A 13,236-nucleotide genomic window follows, 5' to 3' on the forward strand; every position below is an offset into this window, starting at 1 on the left:
AAGATGACCATGACCACTCAACACATAGCGCATGTGGGAATTGCAGTATGTTTCACAAAGGTGTTTGGGGTCGATGATCTTGAAGTTCCACAAAAATTTTGAGTTCTAGCATTCATGAGAAGTTACATATTGATTGAAAGATAAATAATATTTACGGTCTTAGAATGTATAAATTTTGTGCATTTCCTTTAAAAATTAATAAATCTAAAATTCACATAAAAAAATTTTTAATAATAGACTTCAATTTTTTAAAAAAAATAAATTAAGGGTGTAAGTTGTTAGGTTCGGACAGGAAAAACTAACAGGACCAGATCAGAACAAACTCTAAAACAATCGGTCTCAGTCCTAAAAAGTGTGGACTGAATGGTATTCGGTCCAATCTCGAGGTATATAAATTTTGGACCGGACTAAATAGACCGAACTCATATATATATTTTTAATAGTTTAATATATTATTTTTATATAGTAATTATATAAGTTAATAATGTAATTTTTATCTAATTTATTAACATTAAACATATAAATTATTTTTTTAATGAATTAATTACATAATCTATATTAATAGTTCACTTAATTTTAATTTAACAATTTAAATAAATTCTGTTATTAATTTATTTGAAAAAAAATGATGAAAGAAACAAAAAAAATAATTGTACTGGACCAGATCGATAGGGGACGGGTCCCTATGGATGTTCGGTCCAGTTCGATCTGAAAAAAATGATAGATCATTGTTGGTCCATCACACCCTCGATCGGACTGATTTATATCTTTAAAATAAATACACAAGATTTACGTACTCTAAAAATATATCTAAATTGAAGTAAGAATATGATTATATCTAAAATTCATCTAGAAGACACTTTTATTACCGCTTTCGAATTTTGGAAAGCTGCTGCATCCACCGAGAAATTTCTCTTGATAGTGCAAATTTTTTGTTTTTATTTTTTAGTTTTACAACACGTTTTTATGTATTTTAAAAAGATACAAAAAAAATAAAAACACAATAGAATAAAAAATAAACAAATATAAATATTAAAAAAAATACACTCGGCAGCTTTTATCGTGGAATCACTCTTTAGTCTATGGACACATCATTTCGCTTTTGAATATGTATATGCGTTGACTCACTTTATGACTACATGCTTTAAAAATGTATTTAATATTATTAAAAAAAAGTTAGATGTATATCACATTCCACTGCCATAATCATTTTTCAATAAATTATCATTCATGTTTAATTGGTTTTGTAACTATTATAGGTAGGCGTGATGTTATTGGCTGCTTTGCCATTAGAGTATTGATATTGGTTTTTCTATATATATTTTTAAAATTATATTAATTTTATATATATTAAAAAAAACTTTCATATTAAATTATATATCTTTAAATTAAATAATAATTAAATATTTTTTTTCTTAAAATTATTATTTTTTTATAGATTTTACAATTAGACATGGCCACATGATGTCTTGACGTCAAAACTGTAAATTCTTCATCTGATATTGACATCAATTGATGTTAATGGAATCGAGGTTATCATTTTTCAAACAACATTAATGCTATACTCATCGCTATCAATATTACCGTTGATTTTTTTAAAATTAAAATATTAAAAAATTGAAAAAAATCACATTAAAATAACAAGCGGCGACTGGCGAGCTACCAGCCCCGCTTTTCCAAAAGCTACATATATAGGAGAAGGTAGGTGGGTCAACTGGTGGACTATTTGTGGGGTGGGGTGGGAGCGGCGATTTCGCTTGGATAATAAATTAATAGAAAAATTTAATTGTAAGTATAATTATATATTAATATATATTAATTTAATAAAATTAATTAAAAATTATATTTTATTAAAAATAATATTAATTTAAATTTTAAATATAAAATAATTAATTTTAATATATAGATCAGTACGTAATTTTATTTATATGTAATAAAATATCAATTAAGTAGTACCACTCGTGTGTAAAGTGTTTAACAGACGCTCTGCAAAAAGCTAATTAAGTAGAGAATTAAAAAATAAAAGAGAAATTAAGGAAAAAGAGGATCAGTAAATTAATTATGAATTATATTCAAGTCTAATAATTAGTTAGGTGATTCAATTGTCGACCCCACCCTACGAATAGGAGCAAGTTAATAGATTATCCATGTTGAAAAATTATGCGAGTAATATTATGGATAAGTTTTAGAGGGTCGAGGTTTTGCAACGTTACTTTATAAAAAGTAAATAAAATAATTATACTTTTACATTTTTTTATGCCTGACGTCTACTCTTTTTTCTTTTCTTTTTTTCTTTTCTTTTTTCAAGAAATCGTTTTATATAAGAACAACCACACTTATATTATAGAATCAGATTAAATAATTTGTGAAATACAATCAAGATATGAATTTCACTAAACTATCATGTCATTAAAATGCTAGGCATGTTTTGCCATTCTCTGAGCTGTTTCATTAGTCATGCATCCAGTATGTTGGATAGTACATTTCTAGATCAATTTCATCAGGTTCTTAATCTCATATACTAGATTGTCCTGTAAAGACACAATTCTCCATTATCAAGTAACTCATTAACCATAAGAAGACAACCACTTTCAATGAAAAGCTCGTGTATGTCCAAAGGTATGTAAACTTGTCAACCTTATAGGTAGCAATAATTTCAATCTCTATTGGATAATTTACCTCATTTTCTTTGTACTATTAAATAAGATGACTCCATCCTTAATGTATGTCTAAAGGTATGCAAACTTGTCAACCTTATAGGTAGCAATCAGTTCAATCTCTATTGGATAATTTACCTCATTTTCTTCTGTACTAGTAGATAAGATGACCCCAACTTTATCATCTCTGAAGATAATCCCAACACTTGCTCTACATTGATCGTGGAATATAGCCCCATCAACGTTCAATTTCAATGCCCCTGAAGGAGGAGGCAACCAACTGCAACTGAACAACTTTTTCTGCTTTTGGTGTTCTTGAGCTTCCTTATATTCATGAGATAAGGATAGGGCATACTCTACTACTTGCTTAGGTTTTAATATTTTAACCTCATACATCTTTTAATTCCTTCTATACCACATATCCCATGTCATAAAAAAAAAAAAAACTTCTCTGCATCCCCGTTACTCCCCTTGGGCATAACTTACAAGTTGTTGACGTCTACTTGTTTCATAAAGGATTTGTATGAAATTTATATACTTTTAAATTAAATAATAATAATAATAAAATTGACTAGACATTCTCAAGATGAATTAAATTGACAAGTATGCTACTAATAGCAACAAGTCTTTCTTTTTTTTTTTTTTTTAATTTGATAAAAGGAGACCATAGAGGAGAAAAATATAGTTAGTTGCTAATTATAAGGTTTTTCTTTGAGAAAACTTTCTGGTCACTATATCTGAAGTAGGCTTAAGAACAGCCTCCAATAGAATAAAACCACGTAGCCCACCCATTACTAAAGGAATGATCGTGCACTGCACTGAAGCTCTCTCTCTCTCTCTCTCTCTCTCTCTCTCTCTCTCTCTCTCTCTCTCTCTCTCTCTCTCTCTCTCTCTCTCTCTCTCTCTCTCTCTCTCTCTCTCTCTCTCTCTCTCCAAAAATGCATGTCACAAAAGCTAGCCTCTCCCTCATGCTCGTATGTCTCTCTCGAAGAGCTCGTCTCTCTCTCTCATCAAATACCTATCGATAATTGTGGAAGGCGTGGCAACAGAGAGGGAGGAGATGGAGCTGGCCGTTGGGCTCAAACTTGGAAAGGCAAATGGCACGGTCGGTAGTGGAGGATGTGCGACAAATGGTGGAGGAGAAGGTGAAGAGAGGCAAAGAGTGGACAAACGAGCGGTTAGGATTCTCTAGAAAGATGCGGCTAACAAAGAGGAACTGAGAGTCTGTGCCAGTACTAGAGTTGAAAGTGGAGGACGCAGGAGAGAAGTAGCTAATACAACGGCGATTGAGATGATAGAGGAAAAGGCAGAGGGAGACGGAGGAGAGGACTATAACGAAGAGGATGAAAATGATAATAAGAATGCTAGGGTGATGGATGACAACGTATGAGGCAGTGCAGGTGTAGTGTATCCCGAGACTATGCCTCCGAGAACGTTCGACCTTGGAAGTGGCAGAGAATAAAAAGAAGAAAATGACATGGTAATGGAATAATCAGAGAGAGAGAGAGAAGCAAATATATATACTAAGAGAGAACCTTCTGTCTAGTGGCGGCAATGTCTTTGGATGGGGGTGGGAACGTGCGGCTGGGTGAGGTGAAACACAGAGTGAAAATATGTTTAGGGATTTTTGAGAAAAAATCTTATGGGTGGCCCTCATAGCATGGCTTACTATATTATTGACGTGGCAATTTCTTATTTAAGACTGGTTTCACCCCAATAACAGAAGGTACCGCTCCAAAGCAGTTCTGTTTTTCTTTTATGTTATTGAATCACGTTTTTTTTTTTAATGCAGTTGTACATAGACTATCTCCGTTAATAATTTATATCCTACGTGTCATTCAAATCTTCTTGAAAATTAAAGAAAAAGTTACGGAGTAGCTACATATATTTATCAATTTTATTTATAAAAAACATACAAGATTTATTTTGTCAATTTTTTTAAAAAATTTATAATTTGAATTTATAATTTTATAATTTTTAATATATCAATAACTAGAATATAGAGAAGTGAGTTTCTCTTAAGTATAATTAACATTTCTCAAAATTATCAAGATCTTACTAATGATATATATTCTTTATTATTCTAAAATATCTTAAAATAGATGAAAGAATTATTAGCATGGATCTTATAGTCGACCATATTCAGACCCTGTTTGGAGACAGAAATAGTTGCATATCATTTCATTTCATTATTATAACGTTTTCAAAATTTCACATAAAATATAATAAAATTTTTAAATCTCAAAACAATAATAATATTTAAAATTCGATATTATTATAATATATTATTCAATTTTCAATTTTCATCTAAAATTATCTCATCTCATTTTACTATGTAAATTACACATATTCTCTCTCTAAAATAATTCACATTTTCAACTAAATGAGTTGAAATGTAGCAAAGGATGGTATGTTTGGCAATACAACTATTTTCAAATATTTTTAAATATTTTTAGAAAAGTGATGAAAAAATAATCCACATTTTCAACTAAATAAGTTGAAATGTAGCAAATGATGGTATGTTTGCCAATATAGCTATTTTTAAATATTTTATTCCCAAAAAATATTACTAAAAACAAAACATTTTCAATTCCAAACATTTAGTTTTTTAATCTAATTATTATCACAAATTTTTCAAAATTTTCAAACAAAATAAAAATAATATTCAAATAAATTTTTAGTCTATAATATTCTAATTAATTTTTTTTCTTTTATTTTGAAAAAAAAAATCAATAAAACATCAGAATCAATAAAAATCTAATTTCTAATATTCTAATTAATTTTTTTTTCTTTTATTTTGAAAAAAATAAGAAAAATCTAATTTTTTCTTTGTTACTATTCAAAATATACTTTAAATTTGGCTCAAGCGAACAGTTGATTCTGGTGGAAAAGGATAGCTTTCATTAAATTTTTTACTCAAAAGTAGGAAGAGCACGGTCCGGTCCGAGTGATGGTCCATCATTTTTCCGAATCGTACTGGACTGGACATCCCTAGGGACTTGACCAGACCAGACCGATAACTATCAATCCAGTCCGGTCGGTCCAACCATTTTTTTTAAATCAATTAATAAAAAAATTAAAATATTAAATTACAATTAAATGGCTTATTAAATGAGAATTACATACAAAATTATACAATTATTCATATAAATTAATACTGTTGCCCAGATGACTAACACAAGAGGGGGGGTGAATTGAGTTGTATTAAAAAAATAACAATTATAAATCAAATATATAATATAAAATATAAACAAAATATGAAATAACAATAAATATAAAGAGTAAGGGTAAGAGAGAAGCAAACTCAGTATGTTAACGAGGTTTGGCCCCACTGCCTACGTCCTCGCCTCAAGCTACCCCTTGAGAATTCCCAAATTCACTATTCAACCTCCTTCAGGTGGAGATAGAAACATATTACACCTTTGAACAACACCGCTACAAAAGATCCGTGTAGAACACCCTCTACACTTGCAATCACCTTACACGTGGTGATTCAACTATTCCCCGTGTAGAATACTTTCTACACGCACAAGGGTTATACACACCCTTTTTCTAATACAAAAGCTGATAGTGGGTAGGTTATCAGAAAACACTCCTCAATGAGTGAAATAAGAATAATACAGCGCAAACTATATCTCTCAAAATGAATAAGGATTAAGGCTCGATGCTTAGAGAAGAGAGAATGAAAGCTTTGAATGAATGTTGTATGCTCTTGGTGTTGTGAATGTGAAACTCTCAAATGATCTATTTATAGGCATATGAGACTTCATATTCAAATTTAAAAAGATTCACATGTCAAAAATAACATCATTCACTTTTTCAAAAAATTCAAATAAAAAGTTCTTCTTTTTTAATTGTCAAAGACAACATCATTCATTTTTTTAAAAAAATCAAACCTAATCTTTTACTTTTGACATATGACAAAATGAGCACACTTTCCTTTTCAAAAAATTCAAACCTAATATTTTACTTTTTGCATATGACAAAAGGAGCACACTTTCATTTTCAAAAAATTCAAACCTAATTTTTTACTTTTTGTATATGACAAAATGAGCACACTTTACTTTTCAAATTTTTCAAACAAAATCATCTACCTTTTGTATAAGTCTAAAAAAAACATCAATTACTTTTGAAAATATTCAAATAAAACATGCACATGTGAAAAATGACAATCAATCATCTTTAATATTTTCAAAGTTCAACCCTTTAATCAAGGCATGCACATGTAAAAGATGACAATCAATCATCTTTCAAAATTTTCAAATTTAATTTTCAAAAAAATTCATGCACATGTGGAAAATGTATTTTAATTCTTTATGATAAAATATTAATTTTGAGCATTAATCCTAATTTCGAATTTTAAGAGATTTACAACATTACTCTATGACTTTAATGTGAACTTGTTTCTTTCTTGCTCATGCTTGGTTCTTTAATGTGCTTGATTCCATTGTGTGAACAACTTGAGCTTGAAACTCCTTTATTCTTTGAATTCATTTGTTATCATCAAAATTCATGTGTAGATTTATAATCACATAAAACTTGAAACCTTGGGTTCAACAATCTCCCCCTTTTTGATGATGACAAATACTTGATAGAACTTGAAACCTGTATTAATACTTAAGCTCCCCCTGAAAATATGCATTAATTTTTCAAGCAAAAGTATAAATATAATTCCAAGCATATATAACAAGTTTAGCAATTTAAACAATGTTAATGTTCCAGTCTAAAACTTCTCCGCCTTTTGGCATCATTAAAAAGGATCGGCAGCAAGTAAATGGACCTGAAAAAAACGGTGCGTTAGTAGACACTGTAGATAGTTAAAATAAAAAAATAAATAAATAAATTTCATCCGTCCGTAACCCGACAAGTGCGGCTGGAGATTTGAAAAAATTGCCTGATGTTGTTGACAAACGAGATTGAAGGTTCCGAGTTTCTAAAAAATGTCATTTTCACCGATCAGGAAAAAAATACATTGCTCTTTGACTTGGATGATAGCTTGTCTTATTCTTTATGCTATCTCTATAAAATCAGTCCTGAAGTTCATCCAATCCGCATCAAGTTTTCTTCTCATCTCTATAACTCATCTGCATTCCTTCAACATTCTCATTTTAAGCCTTCTATTATTTTCTCAATGGCTCATTCTTCTAACATTTCTCTAGATCCATTCATGAGGCATTCTGCATCTCAACCTCCTGTCCTTTCTGCAGCTGCCATTGGTGCCATGTTGCAGTAAGAAAATAATAATCTAACTAATAAGTCAGATTCTGATGCTATTTATGACTTGGTGAGTCTTGAGACTCGCTACTCTTCCTCTATTGTTGCTTTTTCTCAGCGGCTACAAGCCAAAAATCATGAAGTTGAAAAGCTCAAAAAACAAATTGTTGTACTTCAACGAATTGTTCAAGAGTCTCACACAAGGGAAGGAATCATTCGGCAGAAGAATAAACAGTTGAAATCTTTATTAGATTCTTCATTCCGCTTGCCGGTTCCCATGGATAAGAATGACATGATATTGTATGAAGAGAATGAACGTCTCAAACATGAGGCTAAGAATCTCAAGTTTATGTAAAAGTATTTAAAAAATCTATCTCCATTTTTATTGACTCTGGTCTATCTTTTAAGAGATATTCATAGCATGCATCATACCTATTTCTCTTCTGATCATACATAATCTATCTTCTGGTAAAGGTTTTGTGAAAATATCTGCTAACTGATCGTGTGTGTTTGTGAACTCTAGTACTATATCGTCTTTCTGCACATGATCTCGAAGAAAATGATATCTTATTTCAATATGTTTAGTTATAGAATGTTGTATTGGGTTCTTTGAAAGATTTATAGCACTTGTATTATCACATTTGATTGGAATGTGATTATACATGAGTTTAAAATCTTCAAGTTATTGCTTCATGTAGAGAACTTGAGCACAACAACTACCCGCAGCAACATATTCTGCTTCAGCAGTAGATAGTGCAAAAGAATTTTGTTTTTTACTAAACCAGGAAACTAGAGAATGACCTAAGAAATGACATGCTCCACTAGTACTTTTTCGATCTATTTTACAGCCAGCATAATCTGCATCTGTGTAGCTGATTAGATCGAAAGATGTGTGCTTAGGGTACCATAACCCTAGGTTAATTGTACCACTAAGATATCTAAGAATGCGCTTAACTGCAATTAAATGTAATTCTTTTGGAGATGATTGAAAGCGTGCTCATAAGCACACACTAAACATAATATCTAGTCTACTGGCTGTTAAATATAATAAACTACGTACCAATCATACCTCGATATATCTTCGAGTCAACTGGCTTACCGGATTCATCTTTATCAAGTTTAGTTGATGGGCTCATTGGTGTTCCAATTTCCTTAGCATTTTCCATCCCAAACTTCTTCAGTAATTCCTTAATATATTTTGATTGATTGATGAATGTCTCACTTTTTACTTGCTTAATTTGCAATCCGAGAAAGAATGTAAGTTCTCCCATCATGCTCATCTCAAATTCTTCCTGCATAGTCTTAGCAAAAACTTGACACATATTTTCATTAGTAGCACCGAATATTATATCATCAACATAAATCTGAATCAAAAGAATATCATCATTTTCATATTTAAGGAAAAGAGTTGTGTCGATTTTTCCTCTTGAAAAACCTTTTTCAATCAAGAAACCACCGAGTCTCTCGTACCAAGCTCTAGGAGCTTGTTTAAGTCCATATAGTGCTTTTGTGAGTTTGAAAACATGATTTGGGGAAATATGATTTTCAAAACTTGGAGGTTGCTCAACATATACCTCTTCATTTATAAAACCATTTAAGAAAGCACTTTTAACATCCATTTAAAAAAGTTTGAAATCTTTATAACAAGCATATGCAAATAACATTCGAATAGCTTCTAATCTTGCGACAGGTGCATATGTCTTATCATAATCAATTCATTCTTCTTGATTAAAACCTTGGGCTACAAGTCAAGTCTTATTTCTAGTAATGACTCCAGACTCATCTTTCTTGTTTCTAAAAACCCATTTTGTTCCAATAATAGTATGATTTTTGGGTCTAGGAACAAGTATCCAAATATGATTTCTTTCAAATTGATTCAACTCTTCTTGCATAGCTAGAATCTAAGATTCATCAAGAAGTGCATCATCAATATTTTTGGGTTCAATTTGAGATAGAAAAGCAGTATGATTGCAAATATTTCTAAGAGATGATCGAGTACTTACACCTAACTATAGGCTTCCTCAATTTCTAATCTAGATTGAAAGGGTGAAAAGAAACCAAAAAATAATAATAACTTGAAAATAGAACAACAGTTTTTTTATAAAAAAAAGTGTTAAGGTATCGTTAGGTAAACTTATAACTCAATTCCTCGCCTCCTTTTCTTTCAACATGCAGGGTGTTTTTTTCTTTTTCTTTTTTTTAAAAAAATTCTATGCGACATCATGATCACGATTGGGTTGGTATATATGGCTGCGGGGAAGAATTATTTTGTCAATTCAACTACGATTTGACATTAATTTTTTTTAATTCAAAATTATCATAAAATCAATCGCTCAAAGCACATGAAAATTATTAATTTTTTACTCTTAATTATAATTAAATTGTAGTATAGTTTCATTTGATCATTTTCTAAAATAAAATGACAACAACAGTAGTAAGCATAAAATATCATATCCTTTTGATTGTTTGTTATTTGTTTTCAACAAAAGAGTAGTGTTAAGCTGCTGCCTAGCAATAACTGCTCGGCATGCCGCTTAATATTTTTGTAAAATTTTTATTTTTTTGTATTTTTTTATAGTCAATTAGTTGTTAATAGTCTTTTTGTTGTTATAAATTAGTCGTAAAAGCCCGTTTTTCTTGTAGTAAATTTTTAATATATTTAAATATTTTTAAAAAATAAAAAATATAATAACATATTAAAAATTACTTTGTTAATTATTAAATAAATTTTTTTTAATGACCGGTCAAATGTAATATTAGTAAGAGTGAATAGAATAATAAATTTAAGATAATGATACACCAACAACTCATTCATAATTTATACACAACTTTAAATATAATAATATTTTTTATTATATTTAAACGCATCAAATCAAAAGAAAAATCAAAGTAAAATTTAAAATAATATTATTTTATTACATAGTTATATAGAAATTGTTCATTAGAAGTAAGTTTTTTATTTTTCATAAATTTATTCTTAACAAAAATGATAGGAAAATGATAAAATAACTATTCATTTACAATTTCTCTACAACCTTCAAAAAAATAATATTTTTTTAAAATATTTATTATAATATTTATTTTAATTTACTGTGCTTGAAATTTAAAAAAAATATTATTTTATTCATAAATTATAAATGAATTGTAAGATATCATCTCCAAAATGATATGGACACATGTCACACATCATGGTGGACTCAACGTGGGCAGGACAATAGATATTATATATAAGCAGTGGGCTGGTATGGCAGTCAAGAATCATTGCATTTGGAAGGCCGTGGTCTTGTCAGTAAATGCGCCACTTTTGAACGGTGACCCGATTTATTATTATTTTGTGTTTACTGTTATTTCCACCTTTGTCTTTGGCTTCTTTGACTGTCGTTTGGGAATTTAGTGATTTAAGTGTGTTACTCGTTTGACACATTTCTCTACCGCATGATAAAATATATAAAGAAAAACTCTATAAAAATGGCTTTTAAGCTTTGAAATTAAGAAAATATTTTAGTTATAAAATAATTATATAAAAATAAATCTACAAACTGACGTGATTTGACATAATATTTCAGATTGTAAAATAATTTTTATTATAAAGTAAATCTAATAAATTTCATAAAATCATATTAGTTTGTACGTTTACTTTATATAATTTCTTTGTATCTATAACAGTTCTCTTAAAATTATTGGAATCGAGAGTAACTTATAAGATTTGTATAATTATGTATATTTTTAAGCCATGAGTATATATATTTCTTTTAATTTAAAATAACTCCAAAGTGCGTTAATTATATTCTTATATATAAATCATGGAGATCTTTTGAGTTTGAAGGAGATCTTTTGCAAGTGCCACGGATCGAGTATAGACTAGTGGAGGGTGCTTTGCAATATTGTACACTAAATTGACTTGATATTTCATTTCTAGTGAATCAATTGTATTAATTTATGCACCGGCCAACTATAGCCCATTAGTCTGCTGCCAAGAGAGTGAATCACTCCATCATGGTCTAGTATATGGTCATTGCTTCCTTAGCTAAATGACTTTAGTGACTTTGATTGTGCTGGTAACATTGATGATAGGCGCTCAACCACTGGTTACGTCGTATTTCTTGGACCTTGTTTGATATCATGGTCTTTTAAAAAATAGTCCGTTGTTTCTTGTTCAAGCACAGAATCAGAATATTGATACATGGCTTTTGCTATAACTAAACTGTATTGGCTTCGAATAGTATTCAATGACCTTCATGTTTCACTATCTATTGCTCCAGCTCTACGGTTTGATAACCTCAGTGCACTGTTGTTAGCCTCCAACCTAGTCTTCTATACTCGAAATAAGCATATAGAAGTGGACTATCATTTTGTTAGAGAAAAAGTTATATGGAAGGACATTTTTCTTCAACATATCTTCACTACTGATCAATTAGCTTATTTGTTTACAAAGTCTTTAACTAGTGCTCAGTTTCAACTGTTAAGAGACAAGTTAATAATTCATGAACTCCCCATTAACTTGAGGGGGCCGGGAATGTTAAGCTAGTGCATGATCAATTGAAGACCTCCAACTCATCATAACAAAATATTAGAAGATAATAGATCTATCATCAGAAAATTCAAATCCTCAACAACCTCAGTACCACATCTATATCTTAACTACTTGTGTATTTTAAATATTTGAATTAATTCAAACTTATGATAGATCTTATATTGTAACAACAATTGTGACAAACTTATCTATATTAGTACATGCATGGTCAGCTCCAAAGTAGCTGCCAATCACTATTAAATCTTACGGTCAGATCGATCGTGTAATTTGCGTGGAGAATAATTAATACAAGTACTGATCAAAAGCGTCGACAGCTTAGACCTTGATCGATCTGTATGGCCACCAACCCAGACATTCAACTGTTCAAAGACTAGTCATGTACGTACGTTTATATATCCAACTTTACTTTATCAAGCTGCTCCCATCCAATAAAAAAAAAAAAGAAACAAGTCAAGCACGCATGCATGCGTGCTGCCCTGCGTATAATAAGGACATTGAAAATTCAAATGATCACTAACTTCAATCCCGGCCAAAAAATGAAGCCGGCTAGCTCGTAGCTGTTAAAAATAGAATTATTCAACGAGTCGTCGTCCGGCGGCCTATTCACAAATCAATTCTATAGATCAAAGAATGTGATCGAGATAGATATATATTATAAATTAATTATCTGAAGACTATTGACTCAACAAGTGGCGTGCAAACATTGTTTATCATGCATATGTGACAAGCACTTCACCCAACTACATGTAGTTGGATCAGGATCAAGCGCCCCTAGCTAATTCGACCAAATCATGGTTCCTGCGCGCGCTTATGGGTTAATTGCATGCAGAA

Source organism: Carya illinoinensis, chromosome 1 (genome assembly GCF_018687715.1).
Source record: "Carya illinoinensis cultivar Pawnee chromosome 1, C.illinoinensisPawnee_v1, whole genome shotgun sequence".
NCBI classification, from domain to species: Eukaryota; Viridiplantae; Streptophyta; class Magnoliopsida; order Fagales; family Juglandaceae; genus Carya; species Carya illinoinensis.